Below are 12,638 nucleotides of genomic sequence, written 5' to 3'. Positions count from 1 at the left end.
TTAAAGGACTGGAAGTAAATGACTGAAAATAAATTGCAGAATTGTAAATGGGAATGGGAGATTTGCTCATAAAAGTAAATGGCAGAAATTAAAGAGAATGGGTAAGATCAGAGATGGGGAGTTCATTGGGCTTAGGAGATGTTGCAATTCTCCGGATCAAGTTCGTTTTCATCTCTTCCTCAATCAATGCACTCATTGATCTCCTTGGCAATCTTAAGTGATTGAATTATAATTTCTTGCAATTCAATCTCTCAAATCTTGATCAATAGCCAATTCCTTGGTCAATTGCTCATGAGAAGAGATGAAGTATGGTCACTGATTATACCACATGCATTTCCCAAATCAAGTATTGAGAGGGTTATAGTCACATACCCATCCAAACCCAATTTGGTCCAGCATGAGAAAGCATTTCTAGCTTGATCTCTTCATTCCTCTTTCAAGGTTCAAAAGAGATCCAAGTTTGAATAGCTTCTCTTCCAAGATAACTACTCAATTGGATAAAGATCGAAAGCTTTCAAGTAAAATCAAGAGGAAAGATAGAAGAAGAATAATGAAAATAAGTATTGATCCATCAAATTACAACAGAGCTCCCTAACCCAATGAAAGGGGTTTAGTTGTTCATAGCTCTTGAAAATGAAAACAAAGATGGAGAATACATCATAAAACTAGAATTTGCAAAGAAAGTAAAATACAGAGGGTAGTTCTCTTTTTCCCAGCCTCCAGAGCTACTTCTCAATTCAAAGCTACTCCTATATATACTGCTCTTCTCAGCTTCTAGTGTGATTCTTCAAGTCTTGGGCCTTTGGATCTTGAGTTTGAAGCAGTTCCTTTCTTTATTTGGGCTTGGCTTTACTTGCAGAGAGAAAGTGCGAAGTGGGCGGAGACTTTAGTTCAGGACGTTAGGGGTGTTAATATTTAGTGAGAATATAAGTTCGAGAACGTTAGTGACACTTAACATTGTCACTAACCTTCCAATGCACCCCTTTGCCTCACGTTAAAACCCACGTTAACTAGGTTAACATGGATTTTAACGTTGCCTTGTTAATCCTTCGAGAACGTTAGTGACACTCAACATTGTCACTAACGTTCCAGTGTGCCCCTTCTTGTTTCACGTTAAAGCCCACGTTAACTAGGTTAACGTGGCTTCTAACGTGGTCCTTGCCAACCTTCGAGAACGTTAGTGACACTCAACATTGTCACTAACGTTCCAATGTGCCCCTGGGTCTCACGTTAGAGTCCACGTTAACTAGGTTAACGTGGCCTCTAACGTAGCCATCTTTAGCCATCCCAACGTTAGTGACAATGTTGAGCGTCATTAACGTTGGATCATCCTTCATTCCTCATCGTTAGCTTCCACGTTAACTAAGTTAACGTGGAGGTTAACGTGACTCTTGGGGGTTGTGTGGTTGCTTCAACGTTAGTGACAATGTTGAGTGTCACTAACGTTGTCGACAACTCCTCATCCTTTACGTTAGTTCCCACGTTAACCAAGTTAACGTGGGAGTTAACGTGGTACTTTGCACCATAGGCCAACGTTAGTGACAATGTTGAGTGTCACTAACGTTGGCTTCTCTTCCCCCTTTAACGTTAGAGGCCATGTTAACTAGGTTAACGTGGCTTCTAACGTGGCCACTTATGAGTAATTGCCAACGTTAGTGACAATGTTAAGTGTCACTAACGTTGGCTCAACTTCTCTTCTCCACGTTAGAGTTCACGTTAACTTAGTTAACGTGACTCTCTAACGTGGGCATTGATGGCTTTTGAGAATGTTATTAGCAATCACTTTTCTCATTAATCTTGCAAGTTACCTCCCCTTTTCTTGCTTCCTTTTTGGTCCTGAAATCAAGCAATAAAGTGCATCAAAGCTCTAGTCCAAGTCATGAGTAATGCAACATAATATTTGTCACTAAACTTATGCAAAATCCTCATGAAATTATGTAAAATGCACAATGTATGCTTGAATCAAGGCATAAGTGAATATTTACCCAAAACAAGCTTATTTCCTAAAGAAATGTATGAAACTATCCTAAAAACAGTAAAGAAAAGGTCAGTGAAACTGGCCAAGATGCCCTGGCATCACAACACCAAACTTAAAGCTTGCTTGTCCCTAAGCAAGTACTGGAACAAGGGAATGATGAATGGAATATCCAGAGGAATGAGTCATCCTTGTAGAAGTCATATTACTGATTTTATGGTGGTTTCATGCATAGCAACTTAGGTTCATTCCATTACTGGCTTCAGACCTTTATCATGTCCCTAAACACTTACTTTGTTTATATCTCATGAGACTTTTATTCATTGATCCTTTTATTGTTATTTCAAGGGTTATTTGTGTTATTTAGGCTAAGTGCTCTGTAAGGGGACAACTCTTTAAGATAAGCTTTCAGCCAACACTCCCGAACCAGTTGGTTCAAGGTGCTAGGTGTTGAAGCACCCCTAAGGACTTACTCCCTCAAGTCTCTCCCCCATACATACACACCACAGGCATATAGTTTATTTATTTTCTTTTCTTGAGACCTTGGTGTCCTGCACCTCTTTGGGTTACTAAATGCTCTGTAGTGAGGGTTACTCTTGATAATGGATTTTTAGCTGATAATCCCGGGTTAGTTAACCCAAGTTACCAAGTGATAAAGCACCCCTAAGAGCTTATTCATCCAAGTAGATCCCTCACACAGGAGCACCACAGACACTTGCCTCAAGCTTAAAACCATTGATGCCTAGCCTTATTGCTTACTCTTTTTCTTTTGTTTTTCACTTCCATTGTTCTTTCCCTTTTCTCTTCTTAGGATCTTGTTATTAACTTAGTCTCATGAGTGTATCCAAAGCAAGGTATTCAGGATAGATAGTTGTCCTCCTAGCCTTGTGGTTGAACCAACTTAGCTAACTTATGACTACCCCAAAGATTCATGAATGCACTTCAACAATATCAACTCCACTCTGGTCTTTTAAAAACATAATCCTTCTCTTCTTCAATTTGATTTAAAAGGGACAAGCTTACAAGAAAATAAGGGAATGATGCAGTGACATTTAAACCAGAAATCATGGACCTATTCAGAAGGAAAACTTAAAAGACAGAATTTAAAAAGGGTTCAACTACGAGCAACTACAAATCAAAAGTGCATTCGGACTTTCAACTTTTAACAATTCTGAGTACAATGGAATTAGGTAACAATACAACCTTCGGGTGATGATCTCTGGTCCCCCTCTCTCTTTGTCATCATCCTAGTTTTTGCTGCCTCGCTTCTTTGGGTGAAGGTGCACCATTTCCTTATAAGATTCCTGCAAGGTTACTGGAAGTTGCTTGTTCCCAAAGCACTTGAGACATAGTTAGCTTACATGCATGCTTGTGCCTCTCGAACTCAATTTGGTGTGTAAACACCAAACTTAGTTCTTTGCCCAGTACAAAACATTGCATATATGCAGAGACCCTCATATCTTGCTATCAGCAAAGCAATGATCACCTAAAGTCTAACTACATCTAAGTGGTTTCTCTTGATTGGATGGAGCTAGCAATGTTCTTTTGGAGTGGAGTGTAATTCTAACCAATGTCCTTTAGTGGAACACCAAACTTAGAACTACACTATCACTCTTGGATTGTTCTGGTGTGAAACACCAAACTTAGCTCCTTACAATACAGGGGAAACAACTTTGTGATTTTTATTGAAATAAAGATGAAAGTGAAACTACCTGAGGTTGGGTTGCCTCCCAACAGAGCGCTCTTTTATCGTCGCTAGCTCGACGAGTCCTTAATTACTTGAGATGGTACTTTACTCTGGGGTTTTCCCCCATGTTGCCCAGATAATGCTTGAGTCTTTGTCCATTCACTGTAAAAGTCCTCTCTGAACCTTCATCCGTGATTTCGATGTGGCCATATGGTGATACTTTTGTAACCATGAAAGGTCCGGACCACCTTGACTTGAGTTTTCCTCGGAACAGCCTTAATTTAGAATTGTAAAGGAGTACTTGCTGCCCTTTTTCGAAACTCCTGGGTGCCAGATGTATGTCATGTTTTCTCTTTGCCTTCTCTTTATACATCTTAGTGTTTTCATAGGCTTGTGACTTGAATTCCTCCATCTCTTGCAGCTGCAAGATCCTTTTTGCACCAGCAGCAATGCTGTCAAAATTTAGTATCTTGATAGCCCAAAGAGCTTTGTGTTCCAGCTCCAGTGGTAAATGACAAGCCTTCCCATAGACTAGTTGATATGGAGACATTCCAAGTGGAGTTTTGAATGCTGTTCTGTATGCCCAAAGAGCATCATCCAACTTCTTCGACCAATCCTTTCTAGATGCGCCCACAGTCTTTTCCAGTATCCTCTTCAGCTCTCTGTTGGATATCTCAGTTTGCCCACTTGTCTGAGGATGGTAAGGTGTGGCTACTTTGTGTTTTACCCCATATCATAAGAGGAGAGCTTCTAGTGGTTTGTTACAAAAGTGGCTCCCTCCATCACTGATGAGGGCTCTTGGGACTCCAAACCGGCTAAAGATATTCTTCCTGAGGAAGTTCATGACTACCTTGTTATCATTAGTTGGGGTTGCAATAGCCTCTACCCACTTGGAAACATAATCCACTGCTACCAGGATGTACTTGTTTGCATATGAGGTTGGGAATGGTCCCATGAAATCAATTCCCCACACATCAAACAGTTCCAGTTCCAAGATGAAATTTTGTGGCATGGCATTTCTTTTGGGCAGATTTCCAGATCTTTGGCATTCATTGCAGCTTTTTACTAGTTCCTTGGCATCCTTGAAAAGGGTGGGCCAAAAAAATCCGCTTTGTAACACCTTTGCTGCAATTCTGTCCCCTCCAAAGTGCCCGCCATAGCATGAACCGTGGCAGTTCCACAGGACTTCTCTCCCTTCCTCTTCCGAAACACATCTTCTAAGAATTCCATCTGAACATTTCTTGAAGAGATATGGCTCGTCCCAGACAAAGTATTTTGCATCATTCATGAGCTTCCTCTTTTGATGTTTATTGATCCCTGGGGGTAATGCCCCAGTCGCCTTGAAATTTGCAATATCTGCGAACCATGGTGCTTTGTGAACTATCATCAACTGCTCATCAGGGAAGAGCTCGTTCACATTTGTATCATTTTCTCCACCTTGATCATGGGGGATTCTGGATAGGTGATCTGCCACCTTGTTCTCCACTCCTTTCTTGTCTCTGATTTCAATATCGAATTCCTGCAACAGTAAGATCCACCTTATTAGTCTTGGCTTTAATTCTTGCTTGGCAAACAAATATTTAAGTGCTGTGTGATCTATAAAAACAATCACTTTAGCACCAATGAGGTATGATCTAAATTTGTCAAATGCAAAAACTATTGCTAGCAACTCCTTTTCAGTAGTGGTATAATTCTTTTGAGTTTCATTAAGGACTTTGCTAGCATAGTATATCACACAAACTAGGTTATCTTTCCTTTTGTCCTAACACTGCCCCAACTGCAAAATCAGATGCATCGCACATCAATTCAAATGGTAGGTTCCAATCAGGTGGGGAGATGATAGGAGCAGAGGATAACCTGATTTTCAAATGTGCAAATGCTAGCATGCATGTTTCATCAAAGATGAATGGTGTATCAGATACAAGGAGATTGCTTAAGGGCTTGGCTATCTTTGAAAAATCTTTAATGAACCTTCTGTAAAAACCAGCATGCCCTAAAAAACTTCTAATTGCCTTGACATCACTGGGTAGGGGTAGTTTTTCAATAAGTTATACTTTAGCTCTATCAACCTCAATGCCTTGGTGAGAGACCTTGTGACCAAGGACTATTTCCCCTGTCACCATGAAGTGGCATTTTTCCCAGTTCAAGACCAAATTGGTCACTTGGCATCTTTTCAATACCAAGGCGAGGTGATGTAGGCAACTAGGAAAAGAATCTCTGAATACCGAGAAATCATCCATAAAAACTTCAATGAATTTTTCTATCATATCTGAAAAGATAGAAAGCATGCAGTGTTGGAAAGTTGCAGGGGCATTACATAATCCAAATGGCATGCGCCTATAGGCAAACACTCCATACGGACAGGTAAATGAGGTTTTCTCTTGGTCTCTTGGATCAACTACTATTTGGTTATATCCTGAATAACCGTCGAGAAAACAATAATATGCGTGCCCTGCAAGTCTTTCCAACATCTGATCCATGAATGGAAGGGGAAAATGGTCCTTTCGTGTAGCCTCATTGAGTTTCCTGTAGTCTATGCACATCCGCCATCCTGTGACGGTCTTTGTAGGTATGAGCTCGTTCTTCTCATTGGTAACCACAGTGATCCCACCCTTCTTTGGCACAACATGTATGGGGCTAACCCAAGGGTTGTCCGAAATTGGGTATATGACCCCTCCTTGCCAAAGCTTCATAACCTCTTTCTGTACCATTCCTTCATGATTGGGTTCAGCCTTCTTTGGGATTGAATGGATGGCTTGGCATCATCTTCCAACAGTATTTTATGCATGCATATGGCTGAACTGATTCCCTTCAAGTCAGCAAGGGTCCATCCAATGGCATCCTTATGCTCTCGCACAACCTTGAGTAGCTCATCCTCTTGATCTTGACTGAGGGATGAATTTATGATCACTGGGTAGTTTTCATTTTCTCCTAGATATGCATATTTGAGAGTGGGTGGTAACGCTTTGAGTTCAGGTTTGGGTGCTTCTGATTTTTCGTTCCCTTCCTTTGGTGCATCTGGTATATGTATTTCTGCTGTAGCTACCTCTTCACTTGATTCAGATTCTTCCTCCACCAATCTCTCGTTCTCTTCAGGTTCATCTTCTTCAAAATTCTCCTGTACTTCATCCTCAAGTGCATCTAACCTCATGCATTCCCCTAATTGTTCCGGTGGATAACTCATGGCCTTGAACACATTGAATGTCATCTTTTCATTGTGTAATCTCAGGGTGAGGTCACCCTTTTGAACATCAATGACAGCTCCAGCAGTGGCCAAGAATGGCCTTCCCAAAATGATGGAGGTTTTGGCGTCTTCCTGCATGTCCAACACCACAAAATCTGCTGGGAATATGAAATCTCCCACTTTTACTAGCAAATCCTCCACTATCCCGTGAGGGAATTTGAATGACCGGTCTGGCAGTTGTAGAGCCATTTTTGTTGGTTTAGCCTCCTCAATTTTCATCTTTCTCATCATAGCTACTGACATCAAATTGATGCTGGCCCCTAAGTCACAAAGAGCCTTTTCTACTGTGATTTCTCCTATAATGCAAGGGATCTGAAAACTCCCAGGATCCTTCAGTTTCTGAGGTAGTTTATGCTGAATGATAGCACTGCACTCTTCAGTTAGTATCACAGTCTCATTGTTCTTCCAGCTTCTCTTCTTAGTCATTAGCTCCTTCAAAAACTTGGCATAAAGTGGCATTTGTTTTATGGCTTCAGCAAATGGTATGTTGATTTGTAGCTTCTTGAAGATTTCCAAAAATCTCAAGAACTGGTTGTCATCTTCCTTTTTCTTCAATAGCTGGGGGTATGGAGCTCTTGAGACGTTCAGTTGGGGTATCTTTTTTTCTTTCTGCAAACTTGGCGTGGGGGGTTGCATTCCATCTTGCTCTTCTTCCTTTTCATTTGAGCCTTCTTCTTGTGGTTTTTGGGGATGTTCCTTCAGTTCCTTCCCACTCCTAAGTGTGATAGCTTGACACTCCTCCTTTTTGCTTGAATGGGCATCATAGCAAAAATTGTGGTTAGGAAGCTGCTTAAACAAATAGCTGATTTGTGTCTCCAGTTTTGTGATGGCAGCATTTTGATTCTGCATGTTTGACTGCACTTCCTCTCTGAATGCTTTACTGTCTTGAATGTCTCTGTATATTCCTTCAATGAAGGTTTCGATCTTAGAGAGCTTGTCATCAATTGATGAGTGGTTCGGAGAAGACGTGCTGTTTTGGTTTTGATAAGTATGTGGAGAAGTGTTATTGTGGGGGTGTTGAGATGTCCTCTGGGTGAATTGCTTTTGATCTTGCTCACTTCCCCACCCAAAGTTCGGGTGATTTCTCGATCCAGGGTTGTAAGTCTTGGAGTATGGATCATAGTTTTTCCTTGGTGAATTCCCAATGTAGTTGGCTTGCTCCTGCCTCCCCTCTGCTTCTTCATTCACTCCTTCTTGGATTGTTGATGAAGATGAGATTGCTGCTACTTGGTTCCTCTCCATCTTCTTGGTGAGGTCAGCCAGCTACTGGGTAATGAGCTTGTTTTGGGGCAACAGAGCATCTACATTGTTTAGCTCCATCACTCCTCTTGTGTTCCCTCTTTCGGAAGCATAGAAGTAGTCATTTTCTGCTACTGTTTCAATAACATCTATGGCTTCCTCAATGGTCTTCTTCTTGTTCAAGGATCCTCCAGATGAATGGTCTACTGCCTTCTTTGACTCATAAGAGAGCCCTTCATAGAAAATGTGCAGCTGGACCCATTCGTTGAACATGTCAGGTGGACACCTCCTTGTTAAGTCTTTGAACCTCTCCCATGCTTCATACAGAGTCTCACCATCTTGTTGCCTAAAGGTTTGAACCTCAGCTCTCAGCCTATTGATTCGTTGAGGAGGGTAGAATCTTGCTAAGAATTTGTTCACCACATCCTCCCAAGTTGTCAAGCTCTCCCTTGGGAAGGATTCCAGCCACTTGGCTGCCTTGTCTCTGAGTGAGAAGGGAAATAAGAGCAGTCTATAGGCGTCAGGATGAACACCATTAGATTTCACTGTGTCACATATTCTTAGGAAGGTGGTCAAATATTGATTGGGGTCTTCTTGAACACCTCCTCCAAACGAACAGTTGTTCTGAACAAGGGTAATGAGCTGTGGTTTAAGTTCAAAGTTGTTGGCATGGATTGTTGGCTTTTGGATGCTACTTCCACAATTGCCTGGGTTTGAATTAATGTAAGAGCCCAAAACTCTTCTATCCTCCCCAGCATGATTTGCTCCACCTCCTCTGCCATGGTTGTGAGTCTCTTCTTCATGATGATTTTCCATGTTTTCTTCCATGTTTGGTTCAAAGTATTCCTCAAACTGTTCCTCCTCTTCTTCAGCACCAACTACTCGTTTTTCTTTTGCCTCCCTCCTTAGTCTAAGGAAGGTTCTCTCCAGTTCAGAATCAAAGGAAGTTGAAGCCCCGCTTCTTCTCCCTGTCATACAACCAACAAGTACAAGCAGAGAAAATAGGTGCAGACAGTATTTGTGTCAGAATTGCTGTTAGTTGTGGGTGATGCAATATATCAAACAGTTAGTGGGTTAGCAAACAGAATTGAAAATAACAAAGAAAAAACAAAAGAGTAGAGGGAGAAGGGAAGAAGTATATCTAAAACAAAAAGTAAATCACTCAAACAGAAAATGAAATTCACAAAATAAAATGCTCAATCTAGTGATCTTCCAATCTAATCATTGTTGATGCACAATCAATCCCCGGCAACGGCGCCATAAACTTGATGCACGGAAAACTTGTCTCTCAACAAATTTCCCTTTGGCAAGTGTACCGAAGTTGTCGTCAAGTAAAAACTCACAATAGAGTGAGGTCGAATCCCACAGGGATTGATTGATCAAGCAACTTTAATTAGAAGAATGTTCTAGTTGAGCGAATCCAGAATTTGGGTTAAGAGTTGCAGAAAATAAAATGGCGGGAATGTAAATAACAGAAAAGTAAATGCTAGAATTTAAGGACTGGAAGTAAATTACTGAAAATAAATTGCAGAATTGTAAATGGGAATGGGAGATTTGCTCATAAAAGTAAATGGCAGAAATTAAAGAGAATGGGTAAGATCAGAGATGGGGAGTTCATTGGGCTTAGGAGATGTTGCAATTCTCCGGATCAAGTTCATTTTCATCTCTTCCTCAATCAATGCACTCATTGATCTCCTTGGCAATCTGAAGTGATTGAATTACAATTTCTTGCAATTCAATCTCTCAAATCTTGATCAATAGCCAATTCCTTGGTCAATTGCTCAGGAGAAGAGATGAAGTATGGTCACTAATTATACCACATGCATTTCCCAAATCAAGTATTGAGAGGGTTATAGTCACATACCCATCCAAACCCAATTTGGTCCAGCATGAGAAAGCATTTCTAGCTTGATCTCTTCCTTCCTCTTTCAAGGTTCAAAAGAGATCCACGTTTGAATAGCTTCTCTTCCAAGATAAATACTCAATTGGATGAAGATCGAAAGCTTTCAAGTAAAATCAAGAGGAAAGATAGAAGAAGAATAATGAAAATTAGTATTGATCCATCAAATTACAACAGAGCTCCCTAACCCAATGAAAGGGATTTAGTTGTTCATAGCTCTAGAAAATGAAAATAAAGATGGAGAATACATCCTAGAACTAGAAATTGCAGAGAAGGTAAAATACAGAGAGTAGTTCTCTTTTTCCAGCCTCCAGAACTCCTTTAACAATTCAAAGCTACTCCTATATATACTACTCTTCTCAGCTTCTAGTTTGCTCTTCAAGTCTTGGGCCTTTGGATCTTGAGTTTGAAGCAGTTCTTTTCTTCATTTGGGCTTGGCTTTACTTGCAGAGAGAAAGTGCTAAGTGGGCAGAGACTTTAGCTCAGGGCGTTAGGGGTGTTAACATTTAGTGAAAGTATAAGTTCGAGAACGTTAGTGACACTTAACATTTTCACTAACGTTCCAATGTACCCCTTTGCCTCACGTTAGAGCCCACGTTAACTAGGTTAACGTGGCTTCTAACGTGGCCTTGCCAAACTTCGAGAACGTTAGTGACACTCAACATTGTCACTAACGTTCCAATGTACCCCTAGATCTCACGTTAGAGTCCACGTTAACTAGGTTAACGTGGCTTCTAACGTGGCCATTCTTAGCCATCCCAACGTTAGTGACAATGTTGAGTGTTACTAACGTTGGCTCATTATTCATTCCTCATCGTTAGCTTCCACGTTAACTAAGTTAACGTGGAAGTTAACATGGCTCCTTGGGGGTTGTGTGGTTGCTTCCAACGTTAGTGACGATGTTGAGTGTCACTAACGTTGTCGACAACTTTCACTTCTTACATTAGCTCCCATGTTAACCAAGTTAACGTGGAAGTTAACGTTGTGTGTTGCATCCTTAGGCCAACGTTAGTGACAATGTTGAATGTCACTAACGTTGGCTTCTCCTCCCCTTTAACGTTAGAGGCCACGTTAACTAGGTTAACGTGGGCTCTAACGTGGCCACTCATGAGTGTTTGCCAACGTTAGTGACAATGTTGAATGTCACTAACGTTGGCTTCTCTTCCCCCTTTAATGTTAGAGTGCACGTTAACTTAGTTAACGTGACTCTTAATGTGGGCAATGATGGCTTTGAGAGTGTTATTGGCAATCACTTTTCTCATTAACCTTGCAAGTTACTTCCCTTTCCTTGCTTCCTTTGGTCCTGAAATCAAGGAACAGAGTGCATCAAAGTTCTAGTCCAAGTCATGGGTAATGCAGCATACAATTTGTCACTAAATTCATGCAAAATCCTCATGAAATAATGTAAAATGCACAATGTATGCTTGAATTAAGGTGTAGGTGAATATCTACCCAAAACTAGCTTATTTCCTAAAGAAATGCATGAAACTACCCTAAAAACAGTAAAGAAAAGGTCAGTGAAACTGGCCAAGATGCCCTGGCATCACACCTCGGCTTGCCCATTAATCTGGGGATGGTAGGCTGTTGCCACTTTGTGAATTATCCCATGCTTCTTCAATAATCCTGTTAGTCTCCTGTTACAAAAATGGGTGCCTTGATCGCTCATGATTGCTCATGGTAATCCGAAGCGACAGATGATATGGTTTCTAACAAAGGAAACAACAGTGTTAGCATCATCGGTGCGGGTAGGAATTGCTTCCACCCATTTAGAAACGTAATCCATAGCTAACAATATATAAAAGTAACCATTAGAATTTGGAAATGGACCCATGAAGTCAATGCCCCAAACATCAAAAATTTCACAGAAAAGCATAATCTGTTGAGGCATCTCATCCCTCTTGGATATATTACTAAACCTTTGGCATGGGGAACAAGATTTGCAAAATTCAGCAGTGTCTTTAAAAAGAGTAGGCCACCAGAATCCACAGTCTAAAATTTTTCTAACTGTTCTTTGAAGACCGAAATATCCTCCACTCTCAGATGAGTGGCAGGCCTCTAAAATGGACTGGAATTCTGATTGAGGCACACATCGTCTAATTACCTGGTCAGCACCACACCTCTATAAATATGGGTCATCCCATATATAATATTTGGACTTGCTTTTCAGCTTGTCTCTTTGATGCTTAGTAAAGTCTGGAGAAAAAGTGCGGCTGACTAGATAATTAGCTACATGCGCATACCAAGGGACTACTTCAGATATTGCTTGTAAGTTGTTGAATGGGAAATTATCATTTATAGGAGTGGATGCATCTTTAATGTGCTCAAGGCGACTCAAATGGTCTGCCATTAGATTCTAGTTACCACTCCTATCCTTAATTTCTAAATCGAATTCTTGTAGTAGCAGTATCCAACGTATAAGCTTTGGTTTGGACTCCTTTTTAGCTAATAAGTACTTTTGAGCTGCGTGGTCTGAGTACACTACTACTTTAGTACCAAGTAAATAGGCTCGGAATTTATCCAGAGTGAACACAATAGCTAAGAGCTCTTTTTCAGTAGTAGTGTAATTAGATTGAGCAGTGTCTAAAGTTTTAGA

The 12,638-nt window shown here is 40.8% G+C and overlaps 1 non-coding gene across 1 annotated transcript; it reads left to right on the top strand.

Moving 5' to 3' along the window:
* Window positions 1-8,416: 8,416 nt before the first annotated feature.
* Window positions 8,417-8,520, top strand: LOC148568397 (small nucleolar RNA R71). The gene has a single exon (XR_015882272.1). It is a non-coding gene; the product is annotated as a small nucleolar RNA R71 (small nucleolar RNA).
* The last annotated feature ends 4,118 nt before the right edge of the window (window positions 8,521-12,638 follow it).

Source organism: Arachis ipaensis, chromosome B4, assembly GCF_059453495.1.
Source record: "Arachis ipaensis isolate K30076 ecotype BB chromosome B4, ASM5945349v1, whole genome shotgun sequence".
Lineage (NCBI taxonomy): Eukaryota > Viridiplantae > Streptophyta > Magnoliopsida > Fabales > Fabaceae > Arachis > Arachis ipaensis.
Note: the sequence above shows the minus strand (reverse complement) of the source record. Positions and strands in the feature narration are given on the sequence as shown.